We start from the raw sequence: 24170 nt of genomic DNA on the forward strand, positions 1-24170 counted from the left end.
AATTTCGATGCAGTCACAATATATTTTCATAAGTAACTTAGGAATAATTTTTGTATTCACCAGAGCGCTAAAAACTTGAATTTTGGGCATATTTTGGTGGGTTACACTTCGTAATTCTGAAGGTTCGTAATATACCTTGACGTTCGTTAATCCGAAAACGTGAAAGGGTTAATCCGAACATTTGTGGCGATATTCCGAAGGTTCAATAATCCGAAAACGAAATAAGTTTCGATGTTCCGAAGGTTCGTCAGTCAGAAAATGAAATAAAGTTCATTAATCATTACGTTTACGAACTAACGAACCCCATTTTGTTTTTGGATTAACGAAACTTCAGAATTACGAACCTCACTTCGTTTTCGGATTAACGAACTTTCGGAATTACGAACCTCATTTCGTTTTCGGACTTATGAACCTTTGGAATTACGCACCTTCGCCTTCGGAAATACGAACCTTCGGAATATACAAACCTTCGGAACAACGAAGCTTCAGAATTACAAATGTATACAATTTTTGTGTACGCCCTCTATTGGTGGAAATTGTGGAATTATGGCAAGAAAACTTTCATTTTTTAAATAAATCTCTATTTCTAATTTAAAAAAAATGAATTAAAGAATTAAATTTACATAAGAGCCAAGGTAACGTTAGATCACTTGTTCACTGCTACCACCCTGCCTGTGGGGAATCTACAGGTAGGACTATGGTATGCCAATGTTGTACAGAGCACACACTTTAAAAAATCATAAAAATGAATATCACTTTTGTGACCAAAATTACTAATTTCCATACAGTTGCAATTTATTTTCATTAGTAACTTGTGAATAATTTTTGTATTCACCAGAGCGCTCAAAAACTTGAATTTGGGGCATAATTTTTTGTACACCCTCTATTGGTGGAAAGTAATATGGCAAGAAAATTTTCATTTTTTGATCTCTATTTTTAATTAAGAAAAAAATAATTTAAAGAATCAAATTTAAATAAGAGTCAAGTTGTATGAATAATAGGTGTAATGGAGACTGTCAGTGTAAAAAAATCAAGCATTTGCCCCAAAGAAAAAGAGAAAATAAGCCAAACATTGCCACCCTTATTTTGCCACACATATAAGTGAGAACAAGGTTATATCATAACCTTGTTCATTGAATGAGTGCGTTAGATCATTTGTGGTAGGGTCCATGGTTAGATGATGAACTGAGAGTGAGACTAGAGTGTAAGAAAATCAAGCATATTTTGTCCAAAAGAAAAAGAGAAAATAAGCCAAACATCTAGGTATGTGACAAATAAAATGAAAATCCTCAAATCTCAATGAATTTGGTATCATTTGAAAGCCCTTAAAAAGACCTTTCAAATGATACCAAGAACTCAAATTTTCAACAAGAAATTATAAAGTTATTCCAGTTTAAGTCGCGCATATTTATCCAAATTTGTGGTCATTGTCTTAATGTAAAGTCAATGGAGTGCATAACCGATTTTTGTGACCATTTCGGGCATTTTGTGACCATTTTGAACCCAAGTCTTCAACGGGCTCTAACTTCTTTGTTTTTGAGCCCTTTGAAGTAATTTAGGTATCAATGGAAAGGTGAAAGAAAACTCAATTGATGTGTAATCATTTCACTTGGTAATTTTTCTTATTATGTGTAAAATAATTTCTTTTAATTAATTCTAATTAATTATGCAAATTACAATTACTCGCCTCTTTTTTTTGCCAAATGAAGGTGATAATGAGAGATAATTTGTATATAATTTAGTTGGCATCAAAACAGCATCATGTAGATAATTTCCTAAATAAATTAGTTTAAAGTATTGTTTTTGTAATTTCTAATGTATTTCTTTGTTTTTCTGATATAAATTACAATTAGCTCTTTTTCAACTTTAGTATTGTGTACATGTATGTATGGGGTCTTTTTTTTACAAATGAAAAATATCATTCCTTTTGTACATGTACTTTGTATGGTATAAAAATACAAGTGTGCTTTTCTGATGTATTTGATTGTTTCACCAATTCTTTATGTATTTTATTGTTTCAACAATTTGTTTATAGATGGATAATGTAGCTTTCATTTTGGAGACCGTGGGCATTCGATTACAATTTTTTTTAGGAAGGATGAGCAGCAGAGTCTGAGGGTGTAATGATGTAGCATTGCATGTAATTCAAGTATCAAGAAGGAAACATAAAAATTAAGCTTTAATATATGCATTTCTTAGATATGTATGATTACAACAAAGGCCATGTTCGAGCACTCCTTTTTTTATGAAAAATAAGTTCATATTCTAGCGTGAAATCACTGCACATAAATAAAGCTCTGAACAGCAACAAAAACAGGCATCAAAGCTCCAACACTCAAAACAAGAGAACAAAAGTGACACAAAAACTTATACAAATCCCATCCCCATTTCAACTTATGAACACAACCCCCCCTGCACCCTTCTTGAAAAAAAAAAATAATTATAATAAAATAGAAAAAAAATGAATAACATAGAAAAAAAAATAGACAATAGAGCAATGTGGAAGGGGTGTCTGGAAAACGAAGACCGAAGACCGGGGACACATATCACACTCGTGTGAAAGCGTTTGTAGTTCACGCACGAAGTGTGTACAAAGCAGTGCAAAGTGTGTACAAAACACGTGCGCGGGTTAGAATGGACTTTGGACCTTGCCCCCTACACATGTTCTCCCATTGACATAACGCATGTCCCCGGTCTTCGATCTTCGTTTTCCAGACCTGTTGTTGGGTGTCTGGAAAACGAAGACAGAAGACCGGGGCCATCGCATCCGTCTAGCTAAAATAAACCATTATTATATTCAGATCAAATTCAGGAATATTCCGATATTGGATATGTAATCAGTTATCATTGGTTGATAAGTTAATGATTAATTGTAAGGATATCGTTATCAACTAGGGCATAATTAATACCTAACAATTATAACGTACATAATTTATTTCACCCACGGAATTCAGCCATTGCAATTCTCAAAACTGTCATAAAAATGAAAACTTGCATACAATACACCTCATACTGCGCAATCACGTACAAGCAGACTCAACTTAAACTGGCGTTTGCAACTATTTTACTACCATTGACATTACGCATGTCCCCGGTCTTCGGTCTTCGGTTTCCAAACCTGTTGTTGGGTGTCTGGAAAACGAAGACAGAAGACCGGGGCCATCGCATCCGTCTAGCTAAAATAAACCATTATTATATTCAGATCAAATTCAGGAATATTCTGATATTGGATATGTAATCAGTTATGATTGGTTGATATGTTAATGATTAATTGTATGGATATCGTAATGTGAATGATAATTGATTGAGCAATATATCGCGCTCAGCTCAGCTGGCATTAAAATTTTATACCATTGACATAACGCATGTCCCCGGTCTTCGATCTTCGTTTTCCAGACCTGTTGTTGGGTGTCTGGAAAACGAAGACCGAAGACCGGGGACACATATCACACTCGTGTGAAAGCGTTTGTAGTTCACGCACGAAGTGTGTACAAAGCAGTGCAAAGTGTGTACAAAACACGTGCGCGGGTTAGAATGGACTTTGGACCTTGCCCCCTACACATGTTCTCCCATTGACATAACGCATGTCCCCGGTCTTCGATCTTCGTTTTCCAGACCTGTTGTTGGGTGTCTGGAAAACGAAGACAGAAGACCGGGGCCATCGCATCCGTCTAGCTAAAATAAACCATTATTATATTCAGATCAAATTCAGGAATATTCCGATATTGGATATGTAATCAGTTATCATTGGTTGATAAGTTAATGATTAATTGTAAGGATATCGTTATCAACTAGGGCATAATTAATACCTAACAATTATAACGTACATAATTTATTTCACCCACGGAATTCAGCCATTGCAATTCTCAAAACTGTCATAAAAATGAAAACTTGCATACAATACACCTCATACTGCGCAATCACGTACAAGCAGACTCAACTTAAACTGGCGTTTGCAACTATTTTACTACCATTGACATTACGCATGTCCCCGGTCTTCGGTCTTCGGTTTCCAAACCTGTTGTTGGGTGTCTGGAAAACGAAGACAGAAGACCGGGGCCATCGCATCCGTCTAGCTAAAATAAACCATTATTATATTCAGATCAAATTCAGGAATATTCTGATATTGGATATGTAATCAGTTATGATTGGTTGATATGTTAATGATTAATTGTATGGATATCGTAATGTGAATGATAATTGATTGAGCAATATATCGCACTCAGCTCAGCTGGCATTAAAATTTTATACCATTGACATAACGCATGTCCCCGGTCTTCGATCTTCGTTTTCCAGACCTGTTGTTGGGTGTCTGGAAAACGAAGACAGAAGACCGGGGCCATCGCATCCGTCTAGCTAAAATAAACCATTATTATATTCAGATCAAATTCAGGAATATTCTGATATTGGATATGTGATGAATTATGATTGGTTGATAAGTTAATGATTAATTGTATGGATATCGTAATGTGAATGATAATTGATTGAGCAATATATCGCGCTCAGCTCAGCTGGCATTAAAATTTTATACCATTGACATAACGCATGTCCCCGGTCTTCGATCTTCGTTTTCTAGACCTGTTGTTGGGTGTCTGGAAAACGAAGACAGAAGACCGGGGCCATCGCATCCGTCTAGCTAAAATAAACCATTATTATATTCAGATCAAATTCAGGAATATTCTGATATTGGATATGTAATGAATTATGATTGGTTAATGATTAATTGTATGGATATCGTAATGTGAATGATAATTGATTGAGCAATATATCGCGCTCAGCTCAGCTGACATTAAAATTTTATACCATTGACATAACGCATGTCCCCGGTCTTCAATCTTCGTTTTCCAGACCTGTTGTTGGGTGTCTGGAAAACGAAGACAGAAGACCGGGGCCATCGCATCCGTCTAGCTAAAATAAACCATTATTATATTCAGATCAAATTCAGGAATATTCTGATATTGGATATGTAATGAATTATGATTGGTTAATGATTAATTGTATGGATATCGTAATGTGAATGATAATTGATTGAGCAATATATCGCGCTCAGCTCAGCTGGCATTAAAATTTTATACCATTGACATAACGCATGTCCCCGGTCTTCAATCTTCGTTTTCCAGACCTGTTGTTGGGTGTCTGGAAAACGAAGACAGAAGACCGGGGATCGCATCCGTCTAGCTAAAATAAACCATTATTATATTCAGATCAAATTCAGGAATATTCTGATATTGGATATGTGATGAATTATGATTGGTTGATAAGTTAATGATTAATTGTATGGATATCGTAATGTGAATGATAATTGATTGAGCAATATATCGCGCTCAGCTCAGCTGGCATTAAAATTTTATACCATTGACATAACGCATGTCCCCGGTCTTCGTTTTCCAGACCTGTTGTTGGGTGTCTGGAAAACGAAGACAGAAGACCGGGGCCATCGCATCCGTCTAGCTAAAATAAACCATTATTATATTCAGATCAAATTCAGGAATATTATATTGGATATGTAATGAATTATGATTGGTTAATGATTAATTGTATGGATATCGTAATGTGAATGATAATTGATTGAGCAATATATCGTGCTCAGCTCAGCTGGCATTAAAATTTTACACCATTGACATAACGCATGTCCCCGGTCTTCGATCTTCGTTTTCCAGACCTGTTGTTGGGTGTCTGGAAAACGAAGACAGAAGACCGGGGCCATCGCATCCGTCTAGCTAAAATAAACCATTATTATATTCAGATCAAATTCAGGAATATTCTGATATTGGATATGTAATCAGTTATGATTGGTTGATAAGTTAATGATTAATTGTATGGATGTCGTGATGTGAATGATAATTGATCGAACAAAATATTGCTAAATTTTAAAATTCAATAACTTTGTTATCCGATTTTGATGAAATTTTCGGTATTATACTCGTGAATTCTACTCTATTCATTAAGCTATACATACTTTCAGCCCGGACCATCCCATTAAAAACTCCGTATAAAATAAACCTAATTGTAATAGAAAGCAATGTCATCGACCTAAGACAGGTGGCAAGCGCGCCCTTGTGAATGTATTTTCCATACGGTCGGCGAACATGAAACAATAGTGCGTCGCTTGCTTACTACTTTGCGGTTAAACCGGCCGAGACGTTCCCACGCGTACATTTCGAGACAGCAACATTCAGTACGCGTTTGGAAGCCCTGTTTACACGTGCATCGGCTTTTGGCTCAGAACCATAAGCCGATGCAGAATTGGCTTTTATGGTCTATCTTGCACCGCAGAATCGGCTAACCCTCTCTGGGAATCGACGGCGGACGACATTTATACCGTTTTCATACTGAAGGCGAAGTTGAGTTACTCCGGAATAACTCCCGATTGAGTTTATACGCTTGTACTGCGGACCGACTTTAAACCCGCTTTCATATTGGCAAACACCGCAGCGGTGTATCCGCAGTTGTTGCCATGGTTTCCAAGCGAGTTCGCGCCATACGTGCTGCGAGATCACAGCGATAAGTGCATACCGCATTTCCGGTGCGGAGTAACTCCGTTTGTAACCCTCTTCTCGAAGTGGGTTGAGTACACCGCTTTGAATCCGGATCAACTAATCTCAGACTTTTCGGTTACAGCCCGATAGACCGCGGGTCCGTTAGACCGCGGGTCCGATAGACCGCGGGCCCGATAGTCCGCGGGTCCGATAGACCGCGGGCCCGATAGACCGCGGGTCCGATAGTCCGCGGTGTGTGTAAAATTATCATCATGACAATATAATGAAATTCATGTTATAAAGAGGTCAATGATACGAGTCCATGGGGTTCTATAACGATGACCCACTGGACAATCGCCCCCTGACATCTACTTCAAGGAAAATATTATCCCCATATTTTTATCGTCGGGGACTGTTACCCCCCGGAAATGTACCCTCTAGACGCCATACGGAGCCTCTAAAATGCCATCGACTTGACGACATGGCGAGATACTTTATCTTGCCATATCGACTAAATAAGATTATTATGTCCGCATGGCGAGATACGTTATCCTGCCAAGTCAGTCCACTTATAAAAAGTTATGTGTCAACAGTCAACATGACGAGAACATGGCGATTCATCGGGATTCTTGCCGGGACTTGTACACTTCATATCTCGCCATGTGGACATATGGACTTGACAAGATAGAATATATCGCTATGTCGAAATAATAAGCTTATTAATTACTTAGCGGCGGAAGTGGGGGGGGGGGCTTTCCCCCCTAAATTTTTAGTTGAGAACCTTTTTTTGGTCGTCAATATCTTTTCTACGTCCCCTCTCCCTAAATTGAGGTAGACCACCCTAAAATATTTTTGCCCCCCCCCCTAATTTTGGTTGATAACCTTCCTTTTTTTTCCTTGTCAAAATATTTTGGTGGTCCCTCCTAAAATTTTGGTTGATTTGCTTGTCAATTTTTTACCTGTGTCCATCCCAAAGTTTCAGGTGGATCCCCCTAAATGTTTTGCCTTCGGCCGCCAATGATTAATTAAGACATGGTAAGATAAAGTACCACGCCATGTCGTCACGTTAAGGCATTTTCACAATTATTATTTTCATAATTATCTGGGACAATTGTCTGGAGAGTAAATTTCTGGGGGGGGGTAACAGTCCCCGGCGGTAAAAAAATATGGGGATAATATTTTCCTTGAAGTAGTTGTCAGGGGGTGATTGCCCTAATGGGTTATTGTTATAGAACCCATGCAGGCGCGGATCCAGGATTTCAAGGGGAGGGAGGGGGAGCAAATTTGATCTGATGTTTGGCGCCCATGTGTACTTTTCGAAAAATGGCGCCAACTCCCTACCGGTCAGACTAACTTAAATTATCTTATAATGACATTAAAAAAGAAATAAAGACCACTTTTTAATGTGTTCTTGAAAAAAAATCCATGAATACATAAATACCAAAAGGTAGGGGGACACAGGGGCGGTTCCAGCCTTCGCCAATAGGGGGGGGGGGTGGGGCGGAAATTTGTTTTCAGCCATATTTTCCCCGATCGGCAGCTCGAAGATAATTTTTGTTTGTTTCTTTGAAGGGGTAGTCCTTATTAGTCACTTCTTGGCTTTATTCTCATAAATTAATACATAATATCATAATCCTCATTTATATGATGCGAGCGTGAAGCGCGAGCTAATTTTTTGGGAAATTTTAAAGTTGAACTGATTCTGGGCAATGTTTGTTATCCTGAAAAAGACATGTATGCAACTTAATAATTACTACGAACGCAAAGCGCGAGGGGAAATGAACTGATGAAAAAAATACCTGTTACATTTGATTTGACAATCAAATAATGCGAGCGCGAAGCGCGAGCTGAATCTCTTCGAAATTTTCACCCAAAGAAAGGAAATTCTAAGCACTTTTTTATTAACTCAAGCAGAATAGGTATATGAGAAAACAAATAAATCAAGCGCGAAGCGCGAGCGGAAAATTTCTAGATTTAGTTCCATGATATTTACTGAACGAGACACTCTATTCATGATTTGTAAATCCTAAAAAAAAATGAGATTTAGACCTAAAAGGGGGCCACTCTGTTCATGTTTTGTAAATCATCAAAAGGATGAGTAATATGGGGTCTTCCTACATTAATAATGCGAGCACAAAGCGCGAGCAGAAAATTGTTTAATATTGTGATCTGAAAATGGATAATGATTTAAATTAGAGAAAGTTGGGTATCTGAATAAACATGCTCGAGTGTGTTTCATATTTAGACCTAGAATCTAGGCATTCTAAATACAACTTTAATCATGAAAATCATGAAACTTTGATAGTCCGATCTGAAAAAAGAGAGTCAATTTCAGCTTTATATTTCTAGCACTTTGTAAAAAAATTGTAAGGTGGATATGGATCGCACTTAAAAAAGAGCTGATATTACTAAGACTTTGAGTTTTGACATAGGACCGGGACATCCTTACGACATGCCATCATATGAAAATGATGACTATCTTCCTATTAATCTTGCTAAGCGTGAGATGAAACAAAGGGACAATTTAATTATTAAATTGATATCATATTTATTAATGCCTATTGAGGGCACAAAATCTGATGATATCATGGCATAAAAACTGGACATTTCACTTTTGTGATTATGAATAGGATGCATCAGTTAATATATTTGTAACCATTAATGCGAGCGCAAGTCGCGACCTATAATTTTTGATAAACTGTCATGAAAAGGGGATTTTAAGTAGTTTGTTGTATAAACTATATTGAAACATTTATATAACTCGCCAATCAAAATGCGAGCGTGCAGCACGCTAGCTGATGCGTCTTAACAATCAGACAAGAAAAGGGATATTTTGAAAACTTTATGGAATACACGAAAATATAGGTACATGATAAATCAAAATTTGCGAGCGCGTAGCGCAAGCAGCAAATGTTAACATTCAAACCATAAAATTGACATTTTTACAGAGCACTTTTCAAAAACCAATTTTTAAATTACACAAAATAATGAAAGTTCGATTTCCGAGGTGAAATATATATGTGTTGTATATTGACTTCCAAACTTGATATTCGAACTACATTTTGAGCAAGATATGTAAATCACCTAATAGGCAATGCGAGCGCGAAGCGCGAGCGAAAGTTTTATATAGTTGCATTAAAGATTCTTTTTATTTTCCAAGTCTTCCCCTCATCTTATTTCATGCCTTCGTCGTCCTTCTCTTCCTTTTCTCCTCTCTTTTTCATCCTTTTTTCTTCTTTCTTTCCTTTTTTTTTCTTTTTTTGCTCCGCCAAGGGGGGGAGCTCGGCCCCCTGGATCCGCCTATGGGGAGAAGGGGCGGGAAAATATAACAAGCAAAAAAAAGGGTTATCATCGCCAAATTAAGGTCATCTCGTCCCAAAATACATGTTTTATTTCGATTTAGAATAATGTATTTCTATGATTATAAAAGACCAAAATAGTAGGGGGACATTTTATATTGTGTCCCCCCGACTATTTTGAGTAGGTGGGACACGTTCCCCCCCCCCCCTTTCCCCCTGGGATTTCCGCCCATGATGTAATATCAGTGGGAGCGCGAAGCACGAGTGATTTTGGGGGTTTCAATTTGGTTTAACTTCTCACCAGATTAAGCCCTACCAGAATATTGTAAACCGGAGCTGTAGTTTCTGTACTGTTGTTTTAGTATACCCTTCAATATCATTAATGATAACCTCTAGGGAATATGCAATCTCGACTAATTATCCTCATCAGTGGCATATTTATTCAGCATGGGTGCAGGGGGGGGATCGAGGGCACCAAGATATAAAAATAGATGAAATGGGGGGTAGACGTTAAAGAAAATCTGAGATTTTATTCTTGAAAAACACATTGAGGTATCTCACAAGGCCTGAATAAATAATGAGAACCCGAAGCGCGATCTGATTTTTTTCCCTGTATTTTATCTTGAAAGCCTAAGTTAGGGGCGGTCCCAGCTTCCGCCAATGGGGGAGGGGCCATTTTTTCATCTATATTTTCCCCGATCGGCCGCTCAAAGTTGATTTGTCCAAGTGCCGTAATGAGCCAACAATTTCGAGGGGGCTCGATATGGCGTATCGCATAAAACTGATAAGAAGTTGGCAGTGAGCGAAGCGAGCAAGCAAATATGTTGACACTTTTATTACAAAAATACAAGGTTGTGATAGTATTATAGATTTTGACATGATATTTGGAAAATAATAGTATATTTCATCCTAATATCCCTTTAATTTCTCTCTATTTTTTCTAAGCGTTGATTCTCTCTTTTTTGTTGGGGGGAAGGGGCAAACGCCCATGTCCTGACAGTAATTTCCTAGATTTACTTTATAAGCAACATAAATGTGTTAAATCTCATAAGCCATATGCAAGCTAAAAATCAAATTTCATGTATATTGTCCTGAAAATTTAACATTCTGGGCAATGTTTGTGAACCTGAACAGGACGCGTATGTAACTAGATAATTACCACGAGCGCGAAGCGCGAGCAGAAATGTTACATATTATGGCCTGGTCGAAAAGTTAGCCATTAAGAAGATACATATTTCAACGATTAAACTGAACATTTTTGATATTCCAACCTAAAAAAGATGAGATTTCAAATCCCCCAATGGGACATTCGACATTCATTTCCATCTCTCTCTTTCTTATCTTTCTTCCCATCTTTCTCTCTTTTTAATATTATTCTCTTCCTATTTTTTCTTCTTCTTTTCCCCCTTTTCGTTTCTTTTCTCTTTCCCCCCATTACTTATCCCTCTTTCTTTTTCTTTCCTTTCCCCTTTTTTCTCTTTTAATCTTTTTTTCTTCTCTCCCTCCCCCTTCCACTCTCTCTCTCTCTTTATTCTCTTCTTTTCCCCTCTTCCTCTATCTCTCTTTCCAGACACCCAACAACAGGTCTGGAAAACGAAGATCGAAGACCGGGGACATGCGTTATGTCAATGGTGTGAAATTTTAATGCCAGCTGAGCTGAGCGCGATATATTGCTCAATCAATTATCATTCACATTACGATATCCATACAATTAATCATTAACTTATCAACCAATCATAATTCATTACATATCCAATATCAGAATATTTCTGAATTTGATCTGAATATAATAATGGTTTATTTTAGCTAGACGGATGCGATGGCCCCGGTCTTCTGTCTTCGTTTTCCAGACACCCAACAACAGGTCTGGAAAACGAAGATCGAAGACCGGGGACATGCGTTATGTCAATGGTATAAAATTTTAATGCCAGCTGAGCTGAGCACGATATATTGCTCACTCAATTATCATTCACATTACGATATCCATGGGTCATTCCATGGGGTTGGGGCAAAAATTGTGACATCAGGGTCAAAAAATAGAAATGTAATAAATGAAATGTTTTATTTCTTATATGTTTCATGGGACAATCCTTCAACTAAATCCACTTACAGGCATTTCATACCACCCTGCATATTGGAGTAAACTGAGAAATAAGATTTGACAAAATACCACCGTTACATGGACATCATTTATCATCCTTACTAAGACTATGCTCTCCCACTGTCAAAATAAAGGGGTTGATCTCCATTACTCTTGATAAATATTTTGCTAACAACATTGTTAGTCACTTTATTCCACACTTTTCAACATGGCATATATATTTTGAAAGATTTAGCATCAGTAAATGGAACTTGATGCTCTGTGTGTATACCAGTGCCATGTTCTGTGTCGTTCTTTTTTCTCACCAGTCTAGAAAATTGAATTTATGATGGCATGTAGAACTAAATAGTTGAGAGAAGTCATGCCTCAACAGAATGGAATATTCTCTTTGGAAAAACTAAACTACTCTTTCTGGCATAACCTTCTATTTTTGGTGTTACCACCGTTACATGGACATCATGTCTCAGTAACAGAGGTATACTTAGAAGCAATGTTAAGTTAATGTCCATTAATGGCCATTACACACCAAATTCCACTTCATGCCTTAGAATATTTGCACAAGATCAATTGATTACACTAAAGAAAAACATTTTGCATGTCAAATTCTTTGCAAATAAAAGCAAATTAAATTAGAGTTTAAACAAGGAACAAGTGGAATGCCTCTGGCCGTCTCACCTGCATCACGCGGTTCAATATAGCAGCAATGCTGACTTTGAATACTACTCTAACTCGCACAAGATGTTCAGTGATACATGGTTACTCTTATGTCCACTTTTTATGAACTAGACCAATAAACTTACAGAGATATGATGGTTATTCACCAAAAAACCCAACATGGCCAAAGTTCATTGACCTTACATGACCTTTGACCATGATCATGTGACCTGAAACTCAAACAGGATATTCAGTGATACTTGATTACTCTTATGTACAAGTTTCATGAATCAGATCCATAAACTTTCAAAGTTATGATGGTAATTCAACAGATACACCCAATTCGGCCAAAGTTCATTGACCTTTGACCTTGGTCATGTGACCTGAAACGTGCACAGGATGTTCAGTGATACTTGATTACTCTAATGTCCAAGTTTAATGAACTAGCCCAATAAACTTCCAAAGTTATGATGGTAATTCAACAGATACCCCCGATTCGGCCAAAGTTCATTGACCCTAATGACCTTTGACCTTAATCATGAGACCTGAAACTTGCACAAAATTTTCAGTGATGCTTGATAACTATTATGTCCAAGTTTCATGAATCAGATCCATAAACTTTCAAAGTTATGATGGGAATTCAACAGATATCCCCAATTCGGCCAAAGTTCATTGACCCTAAATGACCTTTGACCTTGGTCATGTGACGTGAAACTCATGCAGGATGTTAAGTGATACTTGATTAACCTTATGTCCAAGTTTCATGAACTAGGTCCATATATTTTCTAAGTTATGATGACATTTCAAAAACTTAACCACAGGTTAAGATTTCGATGTTGATTCCTCCAACATGGTCTAAGTTCATTGACCCTAAATGACCTTTGACCTTGGTCATGTGACATGAAACTCTAATAGGATGTTCAGTAATACTTGATTAACCTTATGGCCAAGTTTCATGAACTAGGTCCATATACTTTCTAAGTTATGATGTCATTTCAAAAACTTAACCTCAGGTTAAGATTTGATGTTGACGCCGCCGCCGCCGCCGTCGCCGCCGCCGTCGGAAAAGCGGCGCCTATAGTCTCACTTTGCTTCGCAGGTGAGACAAAAATGTACAAAATTATTGACAAATTATATTTAAAATCATACTACGATAATCCTCAAGTTTCCACTTCCGTCTACCTCTGGAAACATTTACGTTTCTGCCTAAAGGGAAAAAACAAAACAGTGCTATCTTATGATCTCCAATTCTTTTTACTTTAAAATAACTCCTTCAAGATATTACTTTCAAATGTATATACCACCGTTACATGGACATCATGTCTCAGTAACAGAGGTATACTTTGAAGCATTGCTAAGTTAAGGTCCATTAATGGCCATTAAACACCAAATTCCACTTCATGCCTTAGAATATTTGCACAAGATCAATTGATTATACTAAAAAACATTTTTCATGTCAAATTCTTTGCAAATAAAAGCAATTTAAATTAGAGTTTAAACAAGGAAAAATGTACAAAATTATTGATAAATTTATATTTAAAATAATACTAAGGTAATCCTCAAGGTTCCACTTCCGTCTATCTCTGGAAACAAATGTTTCTGTCTAAAGGGGAAAAGAACAAAAGAGTGCTAGCTTATGATCTCCAAATCTTTATTACTTTAAAATATCTCCTTCACGATATTACTTTCAAATGTACATACCTCCGTTACATGGACATCATGTCCTTGTAATGATCATATTGAATAGTATTACATGTACTTGCCATTCTTTTAGTATCAACACACTAATGCGAGTTAACTCATCTTACTCAAGTGTAGAAATACAACATCTACAGGCAAGCTTCTAAAATGCATCAATGAACAGGTAAAATGTTTTTTTTTTATTCATACATGTACACGATTATAATTTTGATACCTTTGATACAATACTCGGGTGAAAAAGATGTAGGGAAAAGGTACTAGTTTAGTTCTAAGCTACATGTATGGTTTTTCAAGACAAAACAACACAAAGTTGGCATGCAATTCATGGACAATGCATTAATACCTTACACATATAACTTGTTCAATTTGTTTACTCTACATGTAACTTATTTTACCTCAGTTACATGGTAATGTAGTTGTGACATTAATTAAAATATAATCATGTCATCACTGGAATAAATGCATTGGATAAAACAGTAAGATTCAGCATGCCAAAAGGACAATTGTAAAGTACTTAGTGGACAAATTGAATTAAAAAAACTTACACCTGTTGTTTGAACAAGAAAGTAAAATGTACTATTTCTACTAAGCTATTCTAATAAATGTTCAAGAATAACACTGCAAACTACACCTAATCTTTTCCTTTGGTTAAAAACTCTCTGGTAAACTTCTTACTGGCAAATGCAAAAAAAAAGTATTACACTGTACTGTACACTAAACCTGACAATAAGAAATAACATGCAATATTTCTCTCTGCATTCAGGTTACAAGTTTATGAACTTCAAGATGATCGGTGACCCAATGACAACTGTGTGGAAGAGGACTCTGTCAATGTCACAAAATAGATAGAGGTAGAATTGTGCCTCGCCATCAGGCCAGGAGTACAGGTCACCAGATTGACACTTCATGTACTGAAGATATACATTTTTACCTTCAACAGAGGCTACCTGTAGTTATTTGAGAAAAATAGTATTTGGAAGTTTGACTATTTTTTTACACAATTCAAATTATTACATTTTAATCAACAAAACTTGCTGGATTGTTTCCACGATATTTTATATTATTATATGAAATCATTTACTCATGTACATGTCTTGACATTTTCTCATTAAAGTAAGGGGGGTGGATTACTAGGGCAATGACAAGGAATCTGATCTGTTCTTGCAAAATACACCCTCACTTTGTATTTTTTTCACAGCAATTAGAATTCATCATTTCCTAGTTCATAAATTAAATATAAAGTTATGTTTTATACAAGGTTTTTGTATTTGCTTTCTTGTGTTCTACTTTGTTTTCACAATACAATTACTTGCCCATTACCGGTACCTTTTCATAAATTATCTTTACTTTAATTTTGTTTCTCAATGGATGAATTTAATCTAATTTTATTCTGCATTATAATCAAGGGTGGTTATCTCGACAATTCCATTTAGTTTTGTATGACCATCCTATTTAATTTTCAACTATGAAGTTTAATTGTTCAAGCAATTACATAATATATTTATGTTTTATTGGAATTAAATGAATTAATGGAATTCAAATCTGCAATTTACCTTCTGATACAGCAAATAAACTCTTGTGAAACAAACTAGATTGTGTCACTTTTTCTTTTCTTCGCTTGTACATGTTTTTAAAATGTCGTTATATTGCAATAAAAAAATCACATTGAAAACAATCACAAAGGCTTTTGCTTTCTGATAAAACAAATACCCACCCCCTCTCCTAACAATTGAATAAATATAAATTAAAATACGATTGAAAAAAAATCCTTAACAACTGAATATATAGAAATGAAAAAATACAATTGAAAAAACGGAGAAAGAAATGAGGGAAAAAGAATGAGTGCTAAAAAGTATACCAACATTCAACAAGATGAAAAGTTTTGGGAAGGTTAAGCCTATAGCTAAGAATTACTAGTAATTGAATTATTCCCATGCTTCATCATACACAAAGCCCATCTACTATGTGTAGGGGGGGGTAGTAACAGAAAAATTATTTTGCCCCTCCCCCCTCCTTTCGGGCTGGGATCAGCTGACGAGCAAAAAAAAAAATTTTTTTTTTTTTTTTTTTGGGGGGGGGTCTGCCTCCCCCGTGGCGCCGCCACTGGTTCTAAATTCTCATTTTTTTTTGCAAATTCAAATTTGATCATCAGGTCTTTGATACCCATATTACCTAGAATCAGTAGGAGCCAATTTAAACAAGGAGAAATTTTGTACCAAATTTGAGATGTCACCGTCATGATCATCAGTGAAAGAGCTGTTTCTGAGTATCCATTGGCCTATTGAATCAACATATTTTTGTGTAAAAAAAATCAACTAAATTACGATTGAATAATGTCAGCTACCATTCAAAACATGTTTGCACGGAATCACAGTAATAAAAGCATTATTTTCTTTGGAACCATTCAGCAAATCTGGAACAAACACGGCAATGTCTCAATCACATATTTCACTTACACGAGAAGCTACATGTGGGACCGAAGTGAAAGATGATGGAAAATTAGCGAGATTTTTCAAACTTAAAAACACTTTCTGCATGGTAATACAGTTCCACATTTTAAAGATAAGGTTTAACTAGTTTCAAAATACGAGTATCGGGATAAATCTCCGTACTTACGTCGCTTTGAAAGGGAAAACATCGTGGATATCCAATCCACCGTTACATAGACATTGCAGGAATATTCCCAATTGCAATGCTTCAAAACGCCCGCTATCATAGCTGTTCATGTGCGCGTGCATGTGGATTTCGGCTAACAACCCGTCCGTCTGATACAACGACGGTCTCTTCTCCGGTGTCTCCTTACATACGCGATGAAATGTGATCCACCGTTACAAATTTGGCCCGGACATCGCCCAAAACATCGGCGACTCTCGATTAATTTAGATGACATTACCATCGGTTTTCAAAGCTAATCTTTTGATTAACAGTTGCTTACTGCATGCCCTTTATTTCTGACACATAATTTTGAAAAAAATGATTTCTGATTTTTAGATATTAACCACATTACCGCCGTTACAGAAAAAATTAACGCGGACATCGCATGTAACGGTGGTATGCCGATTTGTAGGAATGATTTATGATATGAAGTCTCTTTTCATTTGCTATCCCATTACTGTTTTGTTATTAAACAAATGTTGCTTTATCAATCATGGCCATTTGAATTTGACTAAGTCTATCTTTTGATTAGATATCTTCAACTGAAAATGACCATTTTGGATGTCACACTTGGTACCCCAAAAAAGAGTCTGGACATCATCATTTAAAGTCTCACCATCAATAATACTTGCAGTTCAACATTTTTATTTCTGCATCAAGTAATTGCTTACATAACTGCCTTCCAACAAAACCACATTGCAACATCAAAACACCAAACACATTTTCAGGATAAAGCTAACAATTCATAAGGAACACAAAAAAGTGCTGTTGCCCCAACCCCGTGGAATGACCCCCATACAATTAATCATTAACCAATCATAATTCATTACATATCCAATATCAGAATATTCCTGAATTTGATCTGAATATAATAATGGTTTATTTTAGCTAGACGGATGCGATGGCCCCGGTCTTCTGTCTTCGTTTTCCAGACACCCAACAACAGGTCTGGAAAACGAAGATCGAAGACCGGGGACATGCGTTATGTCAATGGGAGAACATGTGTAGGGGGCAAGGTCCAAAGTCCATTCTAACCCGCGCACGTGTTTTGAACACAATTTGCACTGCTTTGTACACACTTCGTGCGTGAACTACAAACGCTTTCACACGAGTGTGATATGTGTCCCCGGTCTTCGTTTTCCAGACACACCGTGTGGAAGTGAAATATTTCCTCTGAGAGTGAAAAATTAAACAACAAATTTTTTGCATTTTAATCATGGGCGGAAATTGGCCCCAAAGGTAGGGGGACGCTGGCATCGGCGGCGAAAGCCAACAATTTTAGGGGGACCACCAAATTATTTTGATAATCAAAAAAATACACCAAAGGTTATCAACCAAAAATTATAGGGGGACGCAGAAAACTAAATTTGACAAGCAAAAAAAAAAAAGAAAAGAAAAAAAAAAGGTTATCAAAAAAAAAAAATTGAGGTGGGGGGGATCGTCCCCCACCTCAAATTAAGGGCGGGGGGGGGGTACACTTCCCCCAGCTTTCGCCGCCTATGGATGCCGGCAACTCTGACAAGTTAAAAAAAAAAAGTTTATCCCCAAACTGTTGTAAGGTCATTTTAACCCCAAAAAGTTTGACCAAAAAAGAAAAAAAAAATGTATTATTGTTACATGTCCCCCTATTATTTTGGGTAGGGGGACGTGTCCCCCTGGGATTTCCACCCATGAATTTAATTTTAGAAAAGTCAACATTGATATTCCACTGTCAAAAGCAAATCCAGTTTCCAAATGAAACGATAATCAACCACCTAGACTAGACTCTTGACTTGAGTCACATAACCTTGGGATGATAAAATCTTTCTGTGACAAATGTATGTATTAAAATCAATATCAGAATAATTATCTACGGTATAATGACAGAGATTTCCCAAAAAAGGCACAACATAATCATCAAGTAAGCAATTTACGATCTAGTTCAATCCAGCATGAACGACTCACTATCGACCGCTCCCATCACCCTGCCAACCGCAGGCGCATCGGGCAGCTCGACTGCCGAGAGACCGGCTGTGACAAGGGTAGCATCGCCCTGCCAAACGCAGGCGCATCGGGCAGCTCGACTGCCGAGAGACCGGCTGTAACAAGGGTAGCTGGCATCTCTTATATCTGGACTGCGCAGCGTCAGAATCGCGTAAGTTTGGATTTTTTTATAATTCAAATATATTTCCAGTCAAATTGTATACCTAATCGGATTCTTGTTTTACTTACCATTTTGGCATAATCGTGATATAGTCCCCAAATCCAAAAGTGGGGATCATTAGAATCACACCTACCAGAACGTATGAAAATCACTTCCTTTCTCCAGAACACAGTCCCCAACTCTTGCACAGCTCTGTAGCAAAATGATAACACACACAAATGAAACACACTGTATCATGTGTATATAAACACTAGGGTTCTCTCCCTATTATATACTTGTGATACAGTCCCCACTCAATGGGAAATCAAGTTCGATTTTCACGGCGGTGGGGACAGCTTCAACAGTATAGTATACTCGTGATCCAGTCCCCACGCTATGGGATACACGGTTCGCTTTGTACGCAGTGGGGACAGTTCCAACAGTATAGCTATACTCGTGATACCATCCCCACGCTATGGGATACACAGTTCGTTTGGCACGCAGTGGGGATAGCTCCAACAGTATCATACTCGTGATACCGTCCCCTCACAACATGAAATCGTGCTCGTTCAACAAGGGGATGGGGACAGTTTCCCAATGCAATGTGAAAGCATTTTAGGATATGGCTGCGGAAGTTGGGGGGGGCCTTCAGCCCCTACCTTTTTCCAAACATAAACGTGAAAATATGACCATAGAATTGTGATTTCATGTGCAGCTTCCCCCTTTTGCACCCACAAATGTAATGCACTTTACCCACGAATGTAATAATTTTTGATCGTCCACAAATGAAATAATTTACCCACAAATGTAATAAATTTGAAGGGATTTTCAGCGAATACTTCTAAACTAAAATCCTATAGAAATGCCTTCATATAGCACAAAAGTTCAAAGTCTTTTTTTCAGACCCAGTTTTACAAATCATTTCTTAAAGAGTCAAAAAGTAACAAAGATCCCCACTCTTGTATTAATGTAAAATAACATGGAAATATAGCGTAGTCTTTCATCCAGACCCAGATCTTTCAAATAAAAATGAATACTACTACTAATAAATTAATATTATTATGAATTGAATCATTCAAATAAATTTATATAATTATTAATTTATTAGTAGTAGTATTCATTTTTTTGAAAACCCTGGGTCTGGATGTAAGACTACGCTATATTTCCATGTTATTTTACATTAATAAGAGGGTGGGGATCTGTGTTACTTTTTGACTCTTTAAGAAATGATTTGTAAAACTGGGTCTGAAAAAAAGACTTCGAACTCATATAATTATTTAAACAACCGGGTCTGGAAAAAAGAACTTATATAATTTTTTAAACAACCAGGTCTGGAAAAAAGACTTTGGGCTCACATTATAATTTATTAATCAACCGGGTCTGGAAAAAAAGACTTTGAACTTTTGTGCTATATGAAGGCATTTCTATAGGATTTTAGTTTAGAAGTATTCGCTGAAAATCCCTTCAAATTTATTACATTTGTGGGTAAATAGTCATTATTTCATCTGTGGACGATCAAAAATTATTACATTCGTGGGTAAAGTGCATTACATTTGTGGGTGCAAAAGGGGGAAGCTGCACATGAAATCACAATTCTATGGTCATATTTTCACGTTTATGTTTGGAAAAAGGTAGGGGCTGAAGTCCCCCCCCCAACTTCCGCAGCCATATCCTAAAATGCTTTCACATTGCATTGGGAAACTGTCCCCATCCCCTTGTTGAACGAGCACGATTTCATGTTGTGAGGGGACGGTATCACGAGTATGATACTGTTGGAGCTATCCCCACTGCGTGCCAAACGAACTGTGTATCCCATAGCGTGGGGATGGTATCACGAGTATAGCTATACTGTTGGAACTGTCCCCACTGCGTACAAAGCGAACCGTTTATCCCATAGCGTGGGGACTGGATCACGAGTATACTATACTGTTGAAGCTGTCCCCACCGCCGTGAAAATCGAACTTGATTTCCCATTGAGTGGGGACTGTATCACGAGTATATAATAGGGAGAGAACCCTAGTGTTTATATACACATGATACAGTGTGTTTCATTTGTGTGTGTTATCATTTTGCTACAGAGCTGTGCGAGAGTTGGGGACTGTGTTCTGGAGAAAGGAAGTGATTTTCATACGTTCTGGTAGGTGTGATTCTAATGATCCCCACTTTTGGATTTGGGGACTATATCACGATTATGCCACCATGGCATTTTAAAATTTCGAACATTTCCGCGTCCAAAAATTTGATGAACTTTCAAGCTCCGATTTACACACTTTACAGGCGAGTATCCACACTTTACAGGCGAGTATCCACATTGAAACTTATATGTACAGAAAGAGCACATCTTCAGCTGTCTGTTAAAAGGCACGAGATTGCACGTACTATGTGCGCATGCGCATTAAACCCCATTTTCAATGAGCCGCCCCAGACAGAGGCGATGCCACTCGTAGCAAAACCCGCGCGAAAACCGTGCCACCAAAACCAGCGCTCGCGATGCCCCGTATTCGCACATAGCTAAAACATCACCACCCTTACTTTGCCACACATGCATGACATGGAGATGAACTGATGAGAACAACTTTATTAATATTAGATAGGCCTCATTTAGATGTGTCGAGGTCCTGGCCATGGGGCAACTTATACTTATATGATCATGTCTGATATTTTATAACCTTGTTCATTGAATGAGTTAGCATGGGCATGGCTAACCCAGTGAGCTAGCTACGGCCCTTCGCGGGCCGGAGTTCCCTGGGTTGGGGCATGGCCCGAGCCTGGGATTGGCCGATCCGAATCACGCCGCATGTTGCATCGGTATCGTTTGCATCATGTTTGAACTCGTCCACATGCAATATGCCAAGGCAAGGGCAAGGCAATGGCCAATGCAATAATGGCTAGGGCTTAATCGATGCACAGTCTGAGCAAATGCACTCACCAAATATGATTCCCATGTATAGTCTCGGCCTACATTGGAAAATCGCAAAAGTCTGCGTTGATACTAATGGTAGGGTGTCTGAAGCCACACTGAAAAGTGTCAGCATAAAACAGGCTGATTTAGGGGAAAATGTGGCACATATTTTTCGGGAAGTTCAGGCTATTAGAAAAATGTGATCTGAATTGATAATTAACTTGTGTTTGGCATGTATGGAAAGAGAAAATTCAGGGGCTTCTTTTGACAGTAAGGACAAGTTTATATGATCATTCTAAATAAGGATTTAGAGATAAATTGCAAACCCTTATTTTTGTGTGTGTTGAGATTGCCATTTCCCCATGCGTTTTCTATGGGAAAATGAAATTTCTGTTTTGCACAATTTTTTCACTTTGTCGCAATTTTTCATTGTGATCTGGTTTCCAAATCTTTATAAAAATCATACCATCAGAAAGAGCATAAAAAATCCTATTTGACTCTTTATGGACAAGTTTTTGGCATTAATAATAAATTTATAACAGCCCTTGGAAGCTAAAAATTTGGATTTGTGTGTGTCCATTTCTTAACTACACAGTCTATGGCAGAGAAATGCTGAAAAATTACCTAATTTCATTCTTCTTTTTTGCAGCCAATAATTGGATTTTTTTCAAAAATGTTACATTTCTGTAAGTCTGAAGGTCATTTCTTTTCAAATTCACAAAGAAAATGTGATATTTTCTTGAAATAAGAAAAATAATTTTTTTCTCCAGACACCCTACTAATGGGTTTCTTGTCGACCGCCAGCATGCAATTTCAGATGATTTTTTCTTTTCGATTAGTATTGTTAAAAGTACTGTATATAAGAAAAGTATGGAAAGCTATTTGCGCGCAGACTTTTGGCCAATCACGAGCGCAAGTGGTAACTGATCAGTATAGTACAAGTATCGGCCCATTGGCATCAGGCATTGCCTATTTATGTTGGATAAACCGGGGGGGGGGGGGGTACTCACGAAATAAGGCATATTGGGATGTGCCGCTGGAAATAAACGGGTCGCTTTTTGGAAGAAATCTTTAAACATAAGGTATGGTTTAATATGCCCCAATTTTTAGATACTGGCCTTAAACCTGCTATCCTAAAAAGGTTTTTTTCTTCTCATTTAAGTTTGAGAGGAAATGTGAGAGAATAATGGCCGAACAATATCATAAGCACGAATATGAAATCATCATAAAACCATAGCCAATGTTTGGGAATTTCTTCCCAAAGAGCGACCCATTCCAGCAGCACATCCCCGTTTTAAGTACCCCCCCCCCTTCGGAATGGATCCAGGATTTTGCATGGAGGGGGATGCGGTGATATTTGTGTACAAGGAGAAACTTGATAAGCAAAAAATAAGGACCCTCATGCATGTCATATTCCCCCTGGCCTTGTGCCTCTCCACCGAGAAAGGGGGGGGGGGACAGGGGGCAGGGACCGGATGTGCACCACCCTACCCGGAATCGCTACGGTGGCGTGCACTTAAGCTGTCTTCATGAAATATGCACAAAACTTTAGAATGCAATAACTTTGATATTTGTTTTCAGTGCATTATCAGAATTTTTTTCATCTATTCAAAAAAATATTCTAACTCAGACTTGAGCATCCATTCAAACCAATATTTCCGAAATGCCGCAAAATTTTGACTTTTTTCTTTAAAGTCTTGCACAACTTTTGAGAAGAGATTTACAATATATAGCATCATGGTGCTACGTGACTTAAGTTAGTTGTTAAACGGTCTGTACTAATTTCCATTGAAAAAAAAAACAATGAAAAACAAAAGATGAAAAATCAAAGAAATATATAAGGAAAAAATTTGCTTTCACAATTTACTTTGTGGAAACCTTTAAATAAGTTTGCAAAGATGATGTCAGGAAAAAAAAAGGGAGAAAATTTTAAGTGAAATAGGGTGTTAAGATTGAAAATAATGGTTAGTAAATTTGTATAGTTTATTCATAATACATAAAAAATAATTATTTTAAGAATTTGTTAATACTGACTTGTAGTTTACGTGGTAAAGAAACAAGGCATGCCAATTTTCGGCGAGATATACCGAACGGTGGCCGAGATAAGAAGGTCCTCCATACGTCTCAAATAGCCCAGTCTTTCTAGGGTTAAGTACTTATATGAACATCAGAAATTGCAACAACAAAAAATAAAGAATTCAACAAAAATTCATTTAATATTTTACCAGTTCTCTCTTTAATATGCCACCGTTCTCAT

General features: G+C 37.3%; 1 protein-coding gene and 1 long non-coding RNA gene across 2 annotated transcripts in view; one reads left to right on the forward strand and one right to left on the reverse strand.

Annotated features, from left to right (window-relative positions):
• LOC121417300 (zinc finger protein 665-like) overlaps positions 1-22010 on the reverse strand; it is a 36278-nt gene extending 14268 nt beyond the window's left edge. The window contains exon 1 of the mRNA XM_041610957.1: positions 21941-22010. The gene's annotated coding sequence lies outside the window, so the exon portion shown is untranslated. The remainder of the gene's footprint in view (positions 1-21940) is intronic.
• Positions 13646-15176, forward strand: LOC121417301. Its single transcript, XR_005970336.1, has 2 exons — positions 13646-14397; positions 14998-15176. It is a non-coding gene; the product is annotated as an uncharacterized LOC121417301 (long non-coding RNA).
• Positions 22011-24170: the final 2160 nt, after the last annotated feature.

This window comes from Lytechinus variegatus, chromosome 6 (assembly GCF_018143015.1).
Source record: "Lytechinus variegatus isolate NC3 chromosome 6, Lvar_3.0, whole genome shotgun sequence".
Taxonomy (NCBI): domain Eukaryota; kingdom Metazoa; phylum Echinodermata; class Echinoidea; order Temnopleuroida; family Toxopneustidae; genus Lytechinus; species Lytechinus variegatus.